Here is a 19,395-nt window from a genome sequence, read left to right on the forward strand (position 1 = left end):
GCTGGCACCTTGTCGCTTCTCTTACAAGCAAGCTGCACAGAGTTGCTTTTCAGAAAGCACTGCTGTTTTGTAATTATCTTTGGCAAGTGAGACAAGTTCCTTGCAGTTGTCTGAACTTTGCATTTGTCTAAGCAATTTATAGCCATGTCTCCCAGAGGGGTTATTTGTACAAAGCTGAATGGTTGGAGAATAAACATCGGCCTCTCCGCTCTTGTTTCTACCTGCTTTCGGCCGGCTGTGGGTGATGCAAGATGAGCTTAACTTCACCCTGTTTAACGAGTCAATGAACTCTGTATCTCTCCTGACACATGGGGTGACTGCTAAAACAAGCTGATCTCCCAGGCCTGCCTGTTCCCCCTGTAGCAGGAGTCATGCCTCCATGCTTGCCCCACAGTGGGGCAAACAGAGACCTTGGTCCTGTAGTCCAAGGGAGGGACAAAGGTTGTGTGGCAACCTGCCTGCAATGGCTCTTTAACAGTTGGGGGTTTATCCTAAATAAAGCTGCTTTGGAGGTGGCAGCAAACAGAGAGCTTTGTCTTGTAGTCCTAGGGAGGGACAAGGTTGTGTGGCAACCTGCCTGCAATGGCTCCCTAACAGCTGGGGGCTTATTCTAAATAAAGCTGCTTTGGAGGTGGCAGCAAACAGCACCATTGGGCCCTTGCAGGCAGGAGAGACTTGCACCCAAGCCACGACTGGAGGATCTCTCTCCTTGTTCTGCAGCCAAGGCTGATTTCTTCTGGGTCTTGTGGACCCTTCTTTAAAATCTAGAGAAAATCTCTTACCCCATCCTCCAGGACAGAAGTGAAACCTCTGCCAAGTGTGTGGGGATACTCTGGTCCGAACTTTTTCTGATACCTAAAGGGAGAGACCAAGTGAAACATCTTTATCCATGGAAATATCAACTAGCACAGGGGTGTGTTCACTCTTTATATTTGCATAATGTTGAGCACTATTACTACTTCCTAGAGGTCAGACAGCTTTAGAGCCAGTGAGATGTCCTGCTGTTTCGCCCAAAAAGAGCTCAACAGCATGTCTCAGACAATGCAGGTAAGACTCCTGCTTTCTTCCAGTTTATAACCAACAGAGGCCTCATGAAATCAGTGAACCACCGGAAGCTGGCAGACTGCTGGGCAGTGATCCCCACAGCTTTGGTGGTGCAGTACAGCTTTCTGGCTAGCAAGAAATACATTTGCCAGGTTGGCAACCCCTGTGCATCCCAGCCCTGCTGCAGAGCCCAATTTGGGGGTCGCACTCTGTGGCTGGAAAGTGGAAGACTTGCCTGCCCTGATCATTGTCGGGCTGCTCAACTGATTTGCATGACAAGGGGATGTTGGGCCTCCCAAAAATATCTTCAGTGAATCTTTTAGGTTTCATTTCCCTATGGTGGCCCTTTCTCAGATGCCTACACTTCCACATCCATATGCACACATCTGCCTGCCGCAACAATAAGCATCCCAGAAGCCCGGGCTGTGTGAAAACTGGAGCCAGACCTCTTGCTTTCTGTTGGAGCAAGCCAAAATTCTTGCTTTGCACTGTGTCAGGTAACACTGCTCTTCTGCCCTGCTTGGGGGCCCAAAATCTGTGGTGCATGGCAGGGGAGAAACAAACCCAAAGCCCGTAAAACTCTCCCAGCTGGCTGACACTCCGCTTGCCGTTCAGCTGCTTTCTGGGTTCACAAAAGCAGTGTGGTGGCAGCATCTTTGCAGGCTCCTCTTTGTGCTGTCTGTGCTGCTGTGCCATTTGTATTTTGAGGTTTTCCACATGGAGCATCACAAATGCAGAGGCACAACTTCCTTATGGATGTGCCCAACCATGGTGGAAGTTGCACCCCTTTGCTCCCTGGCAGTGCCTGTGGGATGACTGCTGGGTAAAGAAGAATTTGCAAAGTGTTGCTGGCTCCTGTGGGATAGCCTGGACAGTGCTGGAGAGAGTGCACAGAGCTCCCCATGCCACCAGTGGCAGGATTAGAGCCTCCACCATGACTCAGGGCTATGGAAACCACCCAAACCACTGTCTGGGTGGGAGCTCAGTCTGTGCTGTGTCTTGCTGGGGCAAGAAGGAAATGACATGAACACTCACCTCATTAAAAAGCCCAGAAAAAGTCCCGGATTATTTTCCAGCAAGACTGAAACCCCCACATGCAGAGCATAGCCCCAGCCTGGCACGTTGCCCAGCAGTGCATTGGCAAGCCCTGAACCAGCAGGAGAGCTCCCCTTCCCTGAGCATCCCTCTGTGCAGGTGAGGGTCCAGCCAGGCAGCCTTCCTGCAATCTCTGTACCATGTGCATGTACCTGCAGCACCTGACTCCAGGCTTCCAGCTTCCCACTTGCCAAAAACACAAGCCCTTGGCTTTGTGAGAGAAAGGATGCTCTTGCAAGCTGAGGTTTCTGTTCCCACCTTAATGGGGCTGGTGACTCGTGGTCCTGCTTTGAAAACTGTCACTGGCTTAGTTGTTCTTCTCCCCTGTCCTTTGTGCCTCATTTAAAAATTTAGCCTCTGATCTGAGGCTTTGTCTTTATTCCCTTCTCTTTCCCTCTCCCTGAGTCCTCCCAGAGCCCTTTGTCCCTGTCTTCTTGCTTTGGCTTTGCCTGGACAAATCTCATTTTACTTTTCACTCTTACTTGTTGACTGACATCATGCCCTCAACCATTCCAGACAAAACCCAGTTTGGGGACTTCTAGAAACCCTTCTAGGGGAAAAAGAGAGGCATTTCTCAAGGGAGTATTGCAACCCACCTTCATGAGCAGAGCTGATGTTATCCAGCCAGCATGAGGATGTACAGTTTCCAATTTCAGCAGAGTAGGAAATGGAATGGGATCCCAAAGTGCTGCTTCAGAGATGAAAAAGTTGCACAATTTTAAGAGAATGAAAAAAAAGTTAAATGTAATGATGCATCTGGTGATCTGGTACCTGCAGAGACAGCAGGTCTCCTCTCTCCAGGACCAGACTCGAGGTGTTGGGCCATATTCCCTGTCAAGGGCTGGGGCAGGGACATGAAGGTGATTGCTCAGGATACCATTAGCACCCCAGGGCTTTCTGGGGATATGCTATTTACCCCCTACATACTCATGCTTAAGGTACCCTACAGTAAAAAGAGAACTGATGCTCTTGCAATAACCTGAGAGGTTGCTGTCCTTGGTCTAAAGAAGAGTCAATGTTCAGCTGCATGAGCTGTTCAGGAGATAAATGTGCCATTTGGTGACTAGCCAGAGCATTATTTAGTGTTTATATAGGGGAAGTTCAGCCCCACAGAAGTTGGCACGTGACTGGCATAATCAAAAGTGCAGGGACATCCAGACCCCAAAAGCATAGCTGCTGGCTTTGCCTGCAGGAGGTTTTGTTCTGAGCTTAGCTGGCAGAGTTTGGACAGCTTGTGCTTCCCAATGGACTGGATCAGAAGCAATGAGATACTGGATTTGCAAACATGATATGGGGAAGCAAAGGCCCTTCTAAGCTGACTAAAGCTATGAGAGAAGCCAGATAGATGCCTGTGGTAAGGTTTAGCAAGCTTGTGTTTCAGGAGCCCTTATTTCAAAAATTGTGTAATATCTGAGAAATAAATGAGGAACTCACCAGACCCATCACTGCTGCTATGGTGATCCTCCATAGTGTGTAGCTCTGCAGCAGTAGAGCTCAGAGATGCTGCCAGAGAGGAGAGGCGCATTTCACAGATGGGGAAGCTGAAGCAGGCAGGAATGCTAGTGCTCAAGGGTCACTAAACTTGTCTCTCCCATGTCTCTCTACTCTGCTGGATGGGCCCCTCTACTGCCTGTTGCTCTAAAGCCAGAGCAGCTGTTGCCTGTCATGGGAGGAGGAGAGTAGGGCAGGGTATTGATGCTTCTTAATTAACAGGATTGTCTGAGTTTCTTTGCTGGCATTGAAAATTTATTCCTCACATAACTATGCTCTCTGCATTGCAAAATGGCCACTGCTGCTATTTTTATATGTGTTTTCTGAACTGTTTTTCATTTTTCTGTGCATCTGTTCCTTGCATGATCTTTGCTGGCTAGCCAGGAGCAAGAATGAAGTAAGAAAAGGGAAAACGTTGCAGTTTTCTATTTGGGCAGCTGTCTGGAAGGTTTCTCCAAACATTAAGAACCCCCTGAAACTTTGATCTTTGTGCAGTGTTTATGTTGGGAATGCCCCAAAATAGCATCATCTTAAATGACTACTCTCTTTGAAATGTGAAGGACAAGCTGTGGTGGTCGGCAGAGATGGCAGGCATGGTAACCAACCTCCCTCTGGAGACACCACAGCCCCTCTGTATCTCCCACTTTCTCCTTGCTTTTCTCCATCAGCTGCTGCATGGAGGGGTAGAGGTGGGGGGAAATTGGATGCAATCCATTTAATATTAACCCCTTGCTCAGAGCAGCTCTCCAATGGGGCGCTTTGCTCCTAGCTGGTATTTCCTGGAATGGGTTTGGGTTGGCTCACAAGCCAAAGCTTCAATCTAGGCTTTGGTCCCAGAGAAATTCAGCAGTTTAACTTCTCCCTGCCTTGGAGGGAAGGAATAAATGCCTATCCTCTGAGTACCATGGTAGGCAGAGTTCCCCATATTTGGGGATATTAAGACAAGTGAGGAAGCATGTTTCTAAGCTCAAGGAAAGAGTTTGGAAAGCACAAAGCATTCGCTGGTCCCACCAGAGTCAGGTGTACGACTTCAGCTGACCAATCCCCAGCAATTCTGAAAAATACCATTCCTTTCAAACTCTCTTCATTATGGACATCATTGATCTTCACAGAAAGTAATTCAAGCCTTCCCAGTCTTAGAGCAGGGACTTGTGGTCCCCATGGTCATGGGAATGCCTGAGGTTGGTGGGCTCATGCCCTCCTCTTTGTGCAGTGTGGCAAGAGCTCAGCCCTGGATGCTGCAAGGCTGGTGGAGCTGAGCAGACTGCACAGAACTGCTGCTGAGGTTCTCTGTGTCCAAGGAGCATGGAGAGCTCACTGTTTGGTCAAAATCTTCCCACTAAGTATCAAGCTGTCATGGTTGAACCTGCCTGCCTTCATGTGGGATGGGGATGGTCTGAAGGTGTCCTTTAGCACAGCACTTATATTGGTAGGAAAGCAAACCCACTGTGCAACATCTAGAGCAGGAAGGAGAAAAGGGGAAACCCTGCTGCTTTGCAAGGAAGTCAGAATTTTGCTGAGCTTTAGTTAATTGGAAATGATTAATATTCCCCTGTTTCTATAGCTCCTCTGGGGCTATTCCTCTCTGCCATGACTTTCATTTAACATGTTTTTAGCACACTCTTTGCATGCCTGCTATCCACATCCAAAAGTCACCTCTGCAATATATGAAACGCAAGTGGAGGAGGAGGATGGAAAGTTACAAGCACAGATGACTTTTCAGGATGCACTGAGAGGCTGTCTCTGGAAAAGACCTGCTGGTAGGTAGTGCTGGGATGCTGGTGAAAGGCTGTGCCATAAGCCAGCAGGCAGGGAGTTGGGCTGGCAGGCATTTCAGCATGTCCCAGTTGACATCTGGTGCAAGGAATGTGTGGGAGGGGAGGAGGGGAAAAGGCAATGTGATTTCTCAGTATTATCTGCCAGCTTCTTCACCTTCGCCGCTTTGCCAGCTCCTGGAGTTCAAAGTCGTGAGGCAGCCCATCCTTTGCCTGAAACTGGGAGTTGTTATTATACCATAAAGACATCTTAATCTTCTTAGCAAAAAAGCAATAGTGAATGCCTGGCTCTATCTAGGATGGTGGTAAGAGCATGTTTGCAAGTGTGGTTCTGCAAGCAGGAGGGCCAGAAATACAGGGGTGATGAGTAAGTGTTGTTGCTCTCCCACAGTGGCCATGAGGACCAAGCTCCCACTGCTGGGATGCTGCATCAGCCAGAGAGGCTTCAGAGAGTTCAGACAGTATGTGTTGCATTGTTGTACAGATCTTCGACACTTCCCATGGATTTCATGGGTTTGGATGGCCCCAACCCAAAAGTCTGATATAGTGCAACTCCTGCCATATATAGATGTACTCCAGACTGGGTTGAGTGGGAGAAATATGGCCTCACTTCTGTGCTAGTAACACCAACACAAAATTTGACTGGGTTGTGGGGGTTTTTTGTTAAAACTTATCTTTGCTCTTAATGAAAGTTAAAGAGGAATGGAGTTTTCATGTGTTTAGGTCTGCTACCCTGTTGTATTGTTCCTTAGCAGTAAACACTGTGCTTGGTCAATTGTTCCTGCCTGCTACCACCTCCTCATCTTATGTTTCTAACACCTGTCAGCTCAGAAAAAAAATCTGTCAACAGAAGTCCAAGTGCACTTCCTGACCTTCCAGCTCACTCAAAACACCCTAGTCATGCCAGCTGGGTTTCCTCAACCTTCACACAGTGTTTCCCAAATCAGATAAATCTTTTTCTGTTGATGATGGGGCATCTATGTCTATAGGGGACATCTGTGCACACCTTAAAATTCTTAGGAAAAAAACCCTAAACTTGTTGGTCACTGCAAGAACAGTAATTCCAGGAACAGTCTAACATTGCATCACTCACCATTTGGAAAAGGTATGAATGGTCAGATTTGTGACCACAGCACAGGATTGCTAACAGTGTCCATCGGTGCCCTTTCTCACTCTCTGCCAGCAGAGGTAAGTCAAAAGGGCTCACATGGAATCCGTGTCCCACTTGCACGTAAATTTTTTTTGATGTTACAGCTGTTTGTGGGTTTTGCTCCTCTTCACCTTCTTCAATATGTGTTTTAGCAGATGCTCATGTATTTTACAAACCACCTTTGTATATGGAATGAAGCTGCAGACAATATAATAGATCTGTTAGGCAAACCCTCCCTCTGGAGTATAAGGTGTCTTTAGAGAGGGGAGATACCAAGAATATCTCAATGATAAATCTCTTTTGTAAAGGAATTTCAGCCACCTGTAAGAAAATCATCAGTAGTCTTGTATTTGTAATCAGTTTCTGGACTGAAATACAGAAAGCAAAGACTAACGTCTTTTCAAGATGATGACAGTTGTTGGCTACATACTGAAAACAAGCCTATTTGGCCATTCATTAACCAGAAAGAAGCAAACAAAATAGAAGAGCGTTCACTTAAGAGGCACTTTATGCTCACTGAGTTGAAACAAATGTCCTTATTTCATTTTGTGAGGTAATTTTCTAAGCAATTAGTTTTATCCTTAGCCCTTGGAGCTGTAATATGCTGACAAACATTTTTCCACAGCCCAGGTAATGGCAAAATTTTCCATTAAACCTCGGTGAGTCTTCTGGGAATTTTGTTTTGTAAAGAGGCGGCAGTCGAGGGAAATGCGTTTCCCCAAACCCTTTTTCCAGTTTTGCCTTGGTTGGACATCATCACTGGAGACCAGAAATTTGATCATTGCAGAATACCTGCAGACACATGAGCTTGTGGGATAATGAATCAGCTTAAAGAGGGTGCACCAGTCAAAGCCACCTACTGCTATTCTTGTCAGCCCTTTGAGATGTGGGAAATCACTTGAGAATTGTTAACCTGTTTGTGACAACTGCACTGAATAAGGTCTTGGGATGCTGAAGCACTAGAGTAGAGTCACAGACCCAAGTCTTATTAGTCAGAATAGGAAAAGTTGTGTTTAATGTTGAGAATAGGCTCCAAGAAACACTTATTTCTAAAAAACCTGATTAGAGACCTTTGAAAACCCAGAGTACTGTCCACCAGTCCTCTTGGTTTCAGTCTCTTGATCACAGGCATCCTTAATGTAATCTTGTTTTCAAGTATTGTGGTGGATCAGGAAAACACAAAGGAAAGGACGTTTTTATTACTGGAGACCTGTTGCAGGAGCTGTTAGGGGAAGATGCTTACAGTGAGCAATATGTGTCGTATGAAGCTGATGGGTATGGCAAGGAAAATGTTAGTTCTTGCAGACCAGACACTGGTGCCACCTAAGGGGTGGTGGCCCTGTCACAGTCTGTTGAATATTGACTGTAGAATAACACAGGCTAAGTGTGTAGATCACATCTTTGTCTTTTGAAGAAGATTGATTGTGGGCAACTTATGAAGGAAAGCAAAAAAGAAAGGCTGAATCCACTGCTAGCAGCATTTCTCTGTGCAAATTTTAATTTACTTGATTCTGGGAAACAGCTAGTGCTTTAATTGTTGCTAAGAAGCTGACAGAGTGCTTGTACCTGAGGGGTTTGCAGCATCTTGATCTTACTTTTTTTTTTTTTAAAGAGGAAAAATTTACAAATATGACAGTTTCTAGCTATTTCTTAAGTTTGTACTGATATGAATAGCAGTCAGAGACAAGTATCTTGGTTTCTTCCTGACATTTGAGGTGAGGAGTTAGCTAGGAAATGGACTAGCCCCATGTCTAGTAATCCTGCAGGGGCAGGGAACTGCTGAGAGCCAGCCAGGATGGATTTAATCCAATGGCACTATGAGAGGAGGTAACATGGGCAGTGTGGTTTGGGCTCCTTCCTGAGGACCCCTTCCTGCACTGCTTGGCTCTACATGTGTATCCCCCAAGCTCATCCTGCAGCCTTTGCCTCTGGACCCTTTGACTGGCCATTGAGCCCCCCATCCCTGTGTTCCCCCATGCCTGAGAAACCATAATCAGACAATGATGACACTGTAAGGGTAACGATTTATTTTGGGGAAGCAGGTCAGATTTGAGTGCAAGTGCGTTGGTTCCCTGCATGTGTCTGCCAGGGCAGAGCTGTGGATGGGCTGACATTTCAGTGCATCCTGTTTACACTGCAGCTCAGACAGCAGGAGAAGTATTTTTAAACAAAAATGCCGATTGCATTGTAATCACCCCATGCTAAGGAAACAAACATTTTTGCCACGATGCAAAACCAAACATTTGCTCAAGATTTAGGATTCCTTTCCCTTAAGCTATCTGCAAAACATAAACTTTTTTTCCCTCCTCTTTCACTGATTTCCTCACCATGGTCCTGTGACACATTAAATGGAGAAATGTTTGCCATAGGTGACAGTTTCACATTTTTGCATTTTATAGCATGCCAGGAATTTGATTACTGAGTATTTTTTGTTTTGAAATGTCAGGCACGCCTGTCTGAATCGACTCACTGCAGCTTGCGCTGCAAGCATTGCCTCTATTTTGACAACATCTTTACACTGAAAGAGGGGGGGGGGAAAAAGAAAAAGAGCACAGGCTAAAAATTACCCAGGTTGCTAAAAATACTGCAGACAGGAATAGAGAATTCACCACACTGTTTTTCAGACTCACGTGTACTTTGAGTTTATTATAGGATTAGAACTGCCAAACTATACCCAAGGCTGTAGTTGAGTTTCTATTATAAGTCTGCTTTTTGGCTTCTCCCCTAAAACTGTGAAAGACTTCATAATGCCACAAAATTCATAGGTAGGCAGCATTTAGGAAGAAGGTGTAGATATAAGGCAGTTGCTTTGCTTTCTCCAGCAATTTTTGAGGCAGGGTGCCTGGAGCAGCCTGGCTATTGGGAGCATTGCTCCCTGGTGTGTGCCCTCTTGTTGTCTGCTGGGCTGGACATCAACTGCTGTTGGCCACCTTGGCATGGGCACAGCTTGTTGTCATTGTAATGACAAGGGATGGATTTTACCTATCCCAAATTACTCCCCTCACTCTGCAGAACCATGGTAGCAGAAAAACTGGTCTGAAATTTGGGCTTGGTCCTACCAAAGTTTTTTGCCCTACCATTGTCCTTCCAGTTCTGGTAAAGAGGACTAAGAGGCAGGTGGGACAAAAGAGCCTTTTTTAGATGAGGAATAGAAATCAGTGACAGCATTTAACAAAAACATATAGCAAAAAACCCACTCAATCCATTGCTGTCTTTTCATGTGATAGGAATTTAAAAGAATAAAGTTTCAAGATGGCTTTCAACCAGGGATTGATCCCCTTGAGGTCCTACATTGAGCTGATGCTGGCTCATCAACCTTCCTGCTTTCCCTTCTTTTTTTTCTTTCTTTCCTTTGTTTTCTTTTTCTCTTTTTTTTAATGTGATTTTATTCTCCAACATGCAGAATACATTATTTTGCAAGAGCTCAGTCTATAAAAAGCAACAAGTCTGTTGGAGCCTTACCTCTGCTGGGAGCAGCGCTGCCACTCTGAGTTACCAAACTTCGTTTGCAGAGCCTGTGCTGAGAAAACCAGGAGCGATACCTGAGGGGACTAACCCAGATAATTTGAGCAGCACCACCTCTTTTGCTACTAGCAACAAAGAATGGCTGCTGTGAGTCATTTCTGTACAGAAGCAAGTGAGCAGGCCACCAGCTTTCCAAGTGCTAACGTTTCACAAAGAGGGCAGCTCATCAGCTGTGCTCACACCATTGTGTCTCTTGGTCAGGCCACATCTGCAAGGCACAGGGGATTCAAAATACTTTGCAGCTGGCTGTAATGATAATAAGGCTAATGAATAGACTGGTTGCTTGAGAAATGATCATTTGTTCCAAAATAGTCGTTATTAATAGCCCAGGGATGGCACTGGCCATCTGGGACCTCAGCTATGCAAACTGCTTCAAGAATTTGCTTGGTCTCTGCTTTGCTCTGCAGACTGCTCTTGGTTTAGTCCCAGGTCAAATGGGTGCCAAAATTGGGAAACGTTTCCTTGGTGAAAACTATTTCTAGTCAAAACATCTATTTGTTGCTCTGTATATTTAATAACATGGTCATGAAAGGCAGGAAGGAGAATATTGACCCCTTGAGTACTGTGTGTCTGACTCTGTGAGACTTATCCCCCTGATGAACTTGGCCTGATTTATTTCTTAATGGCATTTTGAAGCTAATTATCCCATGCAGATAAGCAAGAAGGAAAAAGAAAAAAAAAAAAGAAATTCCTGAAAGCCTCTCCCAAAGGTCAAGCAATGCCACAAGCAGTGATGAATGTGCCCATTTGTCACCTCCAGTGTGAGGCTATCCAGAGCCATGACATTTCCCTGGTAAAAGTCAACAGCAAGTCCTAGGTTTGTAATGTGGTGTGCAATTTGCCTGCTTTTCCTTTTTCCTTCTCCCATTTCCAGTTGAAGGATGAGATGGTCTGTAGCAATCCCCATCTCTGTGCTGGTGAGCTCAGTTGGTCTTATGCATGTGAGGGGCTGCAGAGCCATCCCAGTGAGACCTGCTCTGTCTGGGAGATAATGGGACTGAGGGATCAGCTCCCAGGAGAGAGAAGATCCATGCCGGTACTTTAATTGTGGTTGCAGGCACAATTACCTGCTCAAGCTGCATAATTAGCAACAGGACAGAGCCAGGACTGCTGTCTTTATACTTGAGTCTCATTTTCCTTCCTCTAGCATAGAAATGCAAGGTTGAGAGTCTGAGTTGGTGTGTCCTCACCTCCCACTCACCTGGTGGTTCAGAACAGTTACGTGTTGGAATGTGAGGGCTGGATGCACCTGCAGGGTGCTTTGGCATTCATGACCCAGGCACCTGGGGAGGAAAGCAAACCAGAAGCTGCCTCCACATGACTGTCAAAGCAAGTCCACCCCCGTCTGGGTTGGCCCAGACTAATTCTCAGTCCTTGTGACAGGCACACAATCTGGGGGGACCAGACCAGACCTCATCTGAAATAAAACCTTTGAACTGCTTATAGTGCAGGGGCACCAGCTGCTTTGGTCCACTGACCCGTTCCTATCATGCTGAATTACTTGCTAATTATAGCCAGGAGGCAGACCTTTTCCTCCTGCCCTGCTGGGCTATGCCAGCCCTCCCAGTGAGCCGCACAGAAGGATTACTGGTATCTGTTTCCATCAAATGCCAGGACTTCATCCTAGCACACAGCTGGCTCTGGTTGCACTCTGCCAGTAAGGGCCTGTTACATTTAAAGCTTGCCAAGTTTTAGTTTTAGAAGCAAAGGCTGGTGCTGTGTTGCCCTCCTACACATCCTGCTTCTCCCTGGCATGTGGCTTTTGGGGTATTTGAAGAGGACCACATGGCAGAAGGGGAGACCACATGTCCCCATCACCACTGGTACAGGATGGGGAGCACTGCAAATTCAGTGGCAAGTGAGTTCCATGTGAGAAAATCCAGAGCTGCTTCACTGCCCCCCTTCTGTGCACCCTTGGTGACTCTTTTGGAGGTTGTTAAGAGATGCAAGCTCTTCTATAGCTGAAGTCAGAGCTATCTGCCAATAATAGACATGTTCTTTCTCTTCGCTTCACCCACACAGGTTGATCTGTGCTCTTTATTAAAAATTATGGGAGACACTTCAAAGTTATAATGATTAAAAAATAATAATATAACTGTTCCTTATGTTGTTGAATCTGGGGGCTTATTCGGCTCAACTGCATTTCTGTCTTGGCTTAGAAACTCTGTGCTTTTCTGGTCTGCTTTTGTTGGCTTTTCTGAGAATATATGCTTTGTACATAGGGGGGAAAATTAATAGCAGAATGTGGTTTTCCCTGTGGTTTCTAAACCAGAGGGAAGAGCCTGTGTTTTGCCCCTACCAGTGAGAAGTGGGTTAGCTGCAGGAGGCAATATCTTTATTTTCCCTTTCTTCTGTGCCTCCCTCCTATGCCACAGGTGCAAGGAGCTGTTTTGGGGCACACAGCACCCCTGAGAGTGGTATGCAAAGGGGCACAAGAGGCGAATAGACAGGAGCCTAGGCAGGGAGGAAGCAAATGAGAGAAACTGGAGAACAAGGACAGGCAGGTGAAGCAAAAGGGAAGAAGATGTGGGTAGGAGGATAAACAAAAAAGAAATTGGGAGCTGCGTACCATGCTTTTAAGGTGAGATTAATGGAGGTGCCAAGTAGACAAATACACTCAGAGAACTATATATAGACACACCTACAGATGCACACAGATAAAAATGTCTCATAAGTATTTTATAAATGATTTGAGAAAAATGTAGCTCTATGTGCACACATCATCTAACAACAATCGACTTCTGAATTTGGTAGTTCTCAGTGCTTGTATCAGTACTGATCTATAAATCCAGTACAACAGATCTGTTGTTCTCTAAATAGCCTCTTATTTTGTACCCTGTATACTGTCTGCAAAAATCAGGAGGAAAATTTAATGTAAGTGAAGCAAGTTGCACAGAAAGAGATGAATGTCCTATAGGGTACATGTTGGAGGAAACTTGGCAGTTGCAACTCTTTATCTCTGGACATTCTGAAAATGAGGTCTCTAAGTGCAATAAACACTTTGTGAGGGAAGGGCCCATTGGGGCGTTTGCTGAGCACTTCAGTCTTACCCACTGATGTCTGTTCTGTGGCAGCACACCTTGTTCACCTAAGCATCCCTAGTACCCTTTAATCAGAGAAATTAAAATGACTGGGGAGGCAAGGGGAAAACATTAAAAAAAGGGGAAAAAAACATGTTCAGCTAGCTGTGCTGAACACACTTTTCAGATATTCTCTGGTGTTTGCTGACAAGGATTTGTCAGAAAAAGGTGAAACAAGGAGCCCCAATACTGGTGTGGGGCACAGACTCTGCAGAGATCAGATCCCTGCAGCAGGGGCAAAGGCATCCCTCATGAGACAGGCATATTACACTGGAGTAGACATCCATTTGTAATCAAGCAACAGCAATTCAGTAAGACTTGAGTCCTTTTCACAGGATCCATGAAAACTCCCAAGACAGTACTAATTTACTCCTTAAAAATTGAAAGGTTTACTATTTATTGTGTGTGTCACAGTAGGGATGTTGGAACTGCACCAGGGTCCTCAGCAAGCAGGAAAAAAAGATAGCTTATCCCTTATACCAAGGTTTTATCTGAGAGTAAAAATTTGTTGGTATTTGCAATGTCATCTGCAGAGAGCCACAAACCCCCAGGGAAGTTTAATCCCAGGGAGTGCAGAGTGAAATGCTGTAGGAAATGGAAATTTTTCATGTAAGTTTTCCTTAAGTCCCACTTTCTGGACTGTAGAAATTATGCGCCCTGGGGACTCAGATTCTTGGGTTTGACCAAATGGTCTCTCAGCAGTGCCTGAAGCAGAGACTGGAGCTTGGGAGATGCCCCACATCTGCAGACAAAGAAGCCACTTCTGGGGCAGAGGTGTCATCTGCAGTAGGGTGTGCACTAAAATTTGCATTGGTTTTCTTTGTCAGCTTTATTTCTTTGCAAAGAAACACTCTGATTGAGGAACTTTTGTTTTGTTTTGTTGCAAACCTGAGCTCTGATCCAACAGCCACTTCTGCAAAGGAGGATCCCAGTGCTTGGCTGATGCCTTTATCTCTTTACCAGCTCAAGGCAGCAGTAAATCATTGAAATTATGCTGGAAATCACAGGGTAGTCCTGACGCAGCATCTGCCTGTTTATCACTGAGAAAATATAGGAGTACTTCAATTAAATATGAAAGTACCCAGTCTCTCTAATCCTGTAGCTTAAGACACATTATTATTATTATTGTTGTTGTTGTTACTATTATTATTATTATTATTACCTGTCCAAATCAATCTGACCCCCTGGTTTTGCTTTTTGGCCATGGGTCACAGCATTTCCCTGCTGGCTCAAAGGGCTGATAAGATGTCAAAAGCTGGGCTGCAGCCAGGTAATCAGGTCACCAAGGCAAAATTCAATCAAATGTTTATTTGGCCAGTGTGACTGTGGCCCAAACAGAGCCCAGAGCCCTGGCAGCTATTGTCCCCTGATAAGATCAGGGCTGATCTGCACACAGTTTTGGCACACATCTAACTGTTTGCACCATGCTGTGTTCATTTTGGTGGTGGGCTTGCCTTGTTCTCCTTGTGCCCACACCAGTGGCTGCCTGCCAGCATCCTCCCCATTTTTGGGCTGCCCCATTTCTGGTGTGAGTGCCTATCAATAAGTCTAAGGGGAGGGTACACACAGCTCTTTTTTAGGTAGTTCATGGCTCTTACCTGCTCTTACAGGCTATCTGGCCATCCTCACAGTCCTTGTGAACTGGTGGGGTCTGTGCCATTAGGCACTGTGAGACAACACAGCTTTATGAGGATTTGCATGAAGGATTGCTTCCTTTTCTTCATTTCAAACTTGCCACCTTCACATAAAATGCACCAAAAAAGTCAGTGAAGGGGCTGCAAGGGTCATGTGGCTCAACAGGTTTCAAAGTGCTGCTTTCCTCTGCTGTCAGTGGCCAAGTTTTGCTCTCCAGGCTGGCCCTATGAGGAAAATTATCTTCTCCCACTAATGCCTCGTTCAGAGCCAAAGCTGAAAGATGAGACAAGTCGATTTTCCGCTGGGTGAGTTTTAATATTTCAGTGCCAGCATTGCACACGCAGCACTTCCCCTGCATTATAAAATGGCACAAGAAGGATGCAGAATCCCAGAAACAGGCATTGTTAATTTACATCTTACAATGTTGTTTGTCAAATACAACTGCTATAATTGCCTGCTTTCCATTTCTAAACTGTGCTAGCAATAAACTGAAAAAAATAATGGGACACATATATTTGGCAAGCTCTTTCCAAGGTTTTGTATCAGTCCACTGCTGGATTCAATTACAGATGATTTGAATTTTTCATGCAACATCTTGCTTCTGAAAAATGTCTTCTTTCAAAATCAACCCCCTCAAAATAATTTGTGAAAACACTCAAGCTGTTTTAAGTTTTATTCCAAAATTTTTCATGTAGTGTGAAACAGGATTTTTTGGGTAAATGGAAAATGTTGTGCTTGTTGAATTAAAACTTCTCCAGCATTTCTGGTTAAATGGATATGTACTGAACCACAGCAAAATGAAATTATTTTTTCTTAACATCCTTATCCTCAGATGCATTGGAATAAAAATAGCCATTTGGTATCTAACTGTCCTGCTCATCACATCTTGAGCACTGCCCAGACAGATACTTTCCCAGACTAATTCTCATGGCACCCAATGGTGAATATAAAAAGAGCAGGAGCCCATGATTATAGGACAGCTTTTCTAAGACTTTAGTATCTTTCCCTTACACAAAATCCAGCGGCTGCTGGGATTCTCAAAAGCATCACAACTTCTGCTGAAATAGATGATACCACTGGAAATTGTGCATTGGGCTGTGTGGCTGTTGCTCACAATTCTCTGAGTGTGTCTTGGAGGACATGAGAACCATTACAGGCTGCTTGTCCTTCTGTTTTCCCTCCTTAGGCAGTCTTTAAGTTTCTTTCCTAAAAGCTGTTGCTTTAAGTGAATGAAGCGGTTGTTGCTCTTCCTAATTGATTTCAGCTGAAGTTAAAGTGCTAATTAGCTCTCTCTTGCACCTCCTTCCTGTAACTATTCGTTGCTGTTGAATAGAGGAGAAGTCACCGGATGAAAATCCCACAACATGGTGGAATTCTCTGCTAAAACCTTTCCTGTGCAGGGCGGAGATTAATAGTAGGTGATGTTCTTAGCTGTAAATCCAGGTCCCGAGGCTGGCTCTGCTTCAGGATATGATTGAATGTTCCCTCTTCCAGCTCAGTAATTTCTGCCTAATGCGCCCCCACCCATCGTTGATCCTCTTTTCTAACGGGGCTGTCAGTCACCGCAGATCTGTCCAGAGACCTGCATGCTGTGGAAGCAGTGAGGCTGTTTGTGCTCTGCACCCTCAGGGTCTGTGTCAGGGTGTCTCTGGTGAGCTGGTGGGATCTGTACCATTAGGCACTGTGAGACAACACAGTTTTACGAGGATTTGCGTGAAGGATTGCCTCCTTTCCTTCATTTCAAACCTGCCACCTTCACATAAAATGCACCACAGTCTTTGTCACTTGCCTTCAAAGCCCTTCCATGCTGGGTCACCAACAAGGATAACCCACAAAGGCTTTGCTGCCATGAAAACTTGTGCTTTAAGCTGAACACATTCCTCCTTTACCTTTTTCCCATCACTGGCAAGTTATATTTTTAAAGGTCACGTAGGCACAGAGTGAAATACGAGCATCCTGCCTCTTGCAGCTCTGGGCTGCTGCTGGAGACGTGTAATTTCTCTCTGGGAAAGGGAGGGAAAGGGAAGGAGTGCAAATTCCCCCTGTGGAAGTGTAACTGCCTGGGAGAGAAAATGCCTGGAAAGGAAAGAAAAATAACACAGCAGCACTGCAAAATATAGCAGTTCTGCAGAGACAGTCAGTTCTTGTTCAGCCTTCATTTGCTGATTGATATCACTGGTGCTTCCCTGATGGGATATTTCAGTTTCCTACAGCTCTCTGTGTTCATTTGCCATGTGTTGCTTTGCTATTTATCTTCACAGATGTGGACACAGAGGCAATAAAAGGTGAAATTCCTTTGCTAAGGTCGTGGAGCAGATGTAGGAATTGGGAACAGGTGTTTTCTCTGATACTTTCTCCTTTTAAGCAGGACAAGGCAATAAATTTTGACCAAAGCCTTTCAGACGATTTCAGTGGGGTCAACACAGCAGCGACAGCTCTGTTAGATTCTCCTTACTTCCATTGTGGAGCTTTCTGAGATGCTGAAAGAAAGGTAAGGGTAAGGACAGTCCCACAGATACATAAAGGATTGCCACATGCATCTGGAAAACGAAACTTTGGGCCAAATATTGCAGGGCTTACTGGTCCCACCTGAGCCTCATGCCGGGCAGGACAAAGGGTCGTATGTGGGGGATCTGGGCATACATTAAAACACTCCAATGTAGTTTTAGAGAGAAAAGGCTTTGAGATTGCAGGCTGATAAAAGCAGCAGTTTGCCACATCAGTGGCTTGGTCCTTGAACTTCCTCTCCTGTAATTTAGAAAAGTGTCTGTTTCAAGGAGTGAAAAGTTTCTGGTGAGATCTTTTTGCTGCCAAAGCTTGGGGAGAAGGATCACTCCATCAGCTCAAATGGGGTAGTCTCTGACAGTGTTGTGGACTGTGGAGAAGGATTCAGGTTTGAGATGTTAAGGGGAGAGCAGGCTTAATTAAGAACAAAACCCAAACACCAAACAAACAAAACAAACCACAAACACAAACGAAGAAGCTTTTTTCCCTTTTCTTTTTTTTACAAAATATTTGAAGAATTAAAGAAAGATCCTAATGAAAAAACAACAAGGAAAATTCGATCACAGAATATTCTCAGTTAGAAGGGACCCGCAAGGATTTCAGCTCTTAAGTGAATGGCCCATACAGGAATCAAAACCACAACCTGGGCATTATTAGCACCATGTTCTAAACAGCTGAGATAATTCTGGGTCAACAACTAAATATTCAATGAATTAATAAACTTTAGATAAAAATGAGAGAGATCTTTGGTCTTTCCCTTTTTAAAAAGAAAAACACTGATGAGCATGAGATGGGCAAAATATACATGCCCTAAAGGGAAAGAACCTTAATTTCTGTTCCCTTGCAGTCCTGGGCAGCACTGGACCCAGAACTGCAGGAGTTGGATGCAGGAGGCTGCATCACCTTCCTCCTGCTTTGGTCTGAGAGGGTGCAAAAAGCACCCCAGCATGGGAGTGATCTGAGGTGCTGTTATGGGCAGTTGAATCCTGAAATACACTTTGGTCTTTGTATCTAGAAAATTAGTGTTGAAATTTACCCAGCTGACCCACTGGATCAAACTTATTGTGTATGCAGCTACTGCTACTTCAGCTCCAGGACAGGTTTGTCATTTTATTCAAGCAATGAATTGCACTTGAAGTGTGTATTTATTGTGTCCTTTTGTCCCAAGTCCTATATGATCCAAATGTTTTCATCCACTCATACTCCATAAGCTTTGCACTTTCTTTCTGGACCTTATTTAGAGCATTTCTCAGGTTTTATCTTCAGAGGGAAATCATGCATGTAGGTACCTACATAGGCTTACTTTGCTATGTTATTGAGATGGCTTTTTTCTAGTCTGTGCTGTTTTGGAAGGGAGTCAAGGTAAACCATGGGCTGCTCTAAAACACAAAGAATAGGTATTCTTCCACAGTAATGAGAGTAAATGGTTTATTATTAAAATTAAACCTATTGAAGATAAGTGGCAAAACTTTGAGAGCTGAGCCTTTGGCCATGACTCTGCCCCTCAATGTAGCGTTTGTTTTTTCATGAGTGATTTTTTTGTTGTGGTTGGTTTGTTTTAGTTCAAGACTGTCACATGAATGTTTTGGACTACCAGCAAAACTATGATGAAAAGAAGATCATGAAGAAACTCTTATGAAACTGACCTTTCCTGGCAGAGATTTGGAGTGACAGAGGTTGGAAGAACTGACCCCATGACTTTGACCAGCTAAACCCAATGGCTTGAAACTAGAATTATTGCATGAAGTAGGTGAGTAAACCTGAGTGCAGCAAAGCCAAAAAATACTTTTCACCTCTGATGGGAAAGCAGCATTCAGGCATCTCATTAAGCACTGGGATATTTTTTGTGTCGTTTCTGTAAAGGAGTTTGTAAAATCTAGTTCATGGATTCATGGGGCAGTACTCAGGAGATTACAGACAAAAAATTAGAGTAGCTTTTTCGTCCTATATCTCTTGTGACTACAAAAATGTGCACAGAGGAGCAGGGAGAGAGAGGAAAAATTCACCCAGGGCTGTGTGGTGAGTGCCACAGCATCTGCCTCACAGAGTTGACTTCAATGACCAAATTACTTTTCCTCTTCTTGTCTGGCTGCTG

The 19,395-nt window shown here is 44.8% G+C and overlaps 1 long non-coding RNA gene across 5 annotated transcripts in view; it reads left to right on the forward strand.

Moving 5' to 3' along the window:
• Window positions 1-19,395, forward strand: part of LOC139674334 (uncharacterized) — a 50,800-nt gene that overhangs the window by 8,927 nt on the left and 22,478 nt on the right. For all 5 annotated transcript variants that reach the window (XR_011698284.1, XR_011698282.1, XR_011698281.1 and 2 more), the window contains exon 2: window positions 18,863-19,050. This is a non-coding gene — a long non-coding RNA (uncharacterized lncRNA). The remainder of the gene's footprint in view (window positions 1-18,862; window positions 19,051-19,395) is intronic.

This window comes from Pithys albifrons, chromosome 7, assembly GCF_047495875.1.
Source record: "Pithys albifrons albifrons isolate INPA30051 chromosome 7, PitAlb_v1, whole genome shotgun sequence".
NCBI lineage: Eukaryota > Metazoa > Chordata > Aves > Passeriformes > Thamnophilidae > Pithys > Pithys albifrons.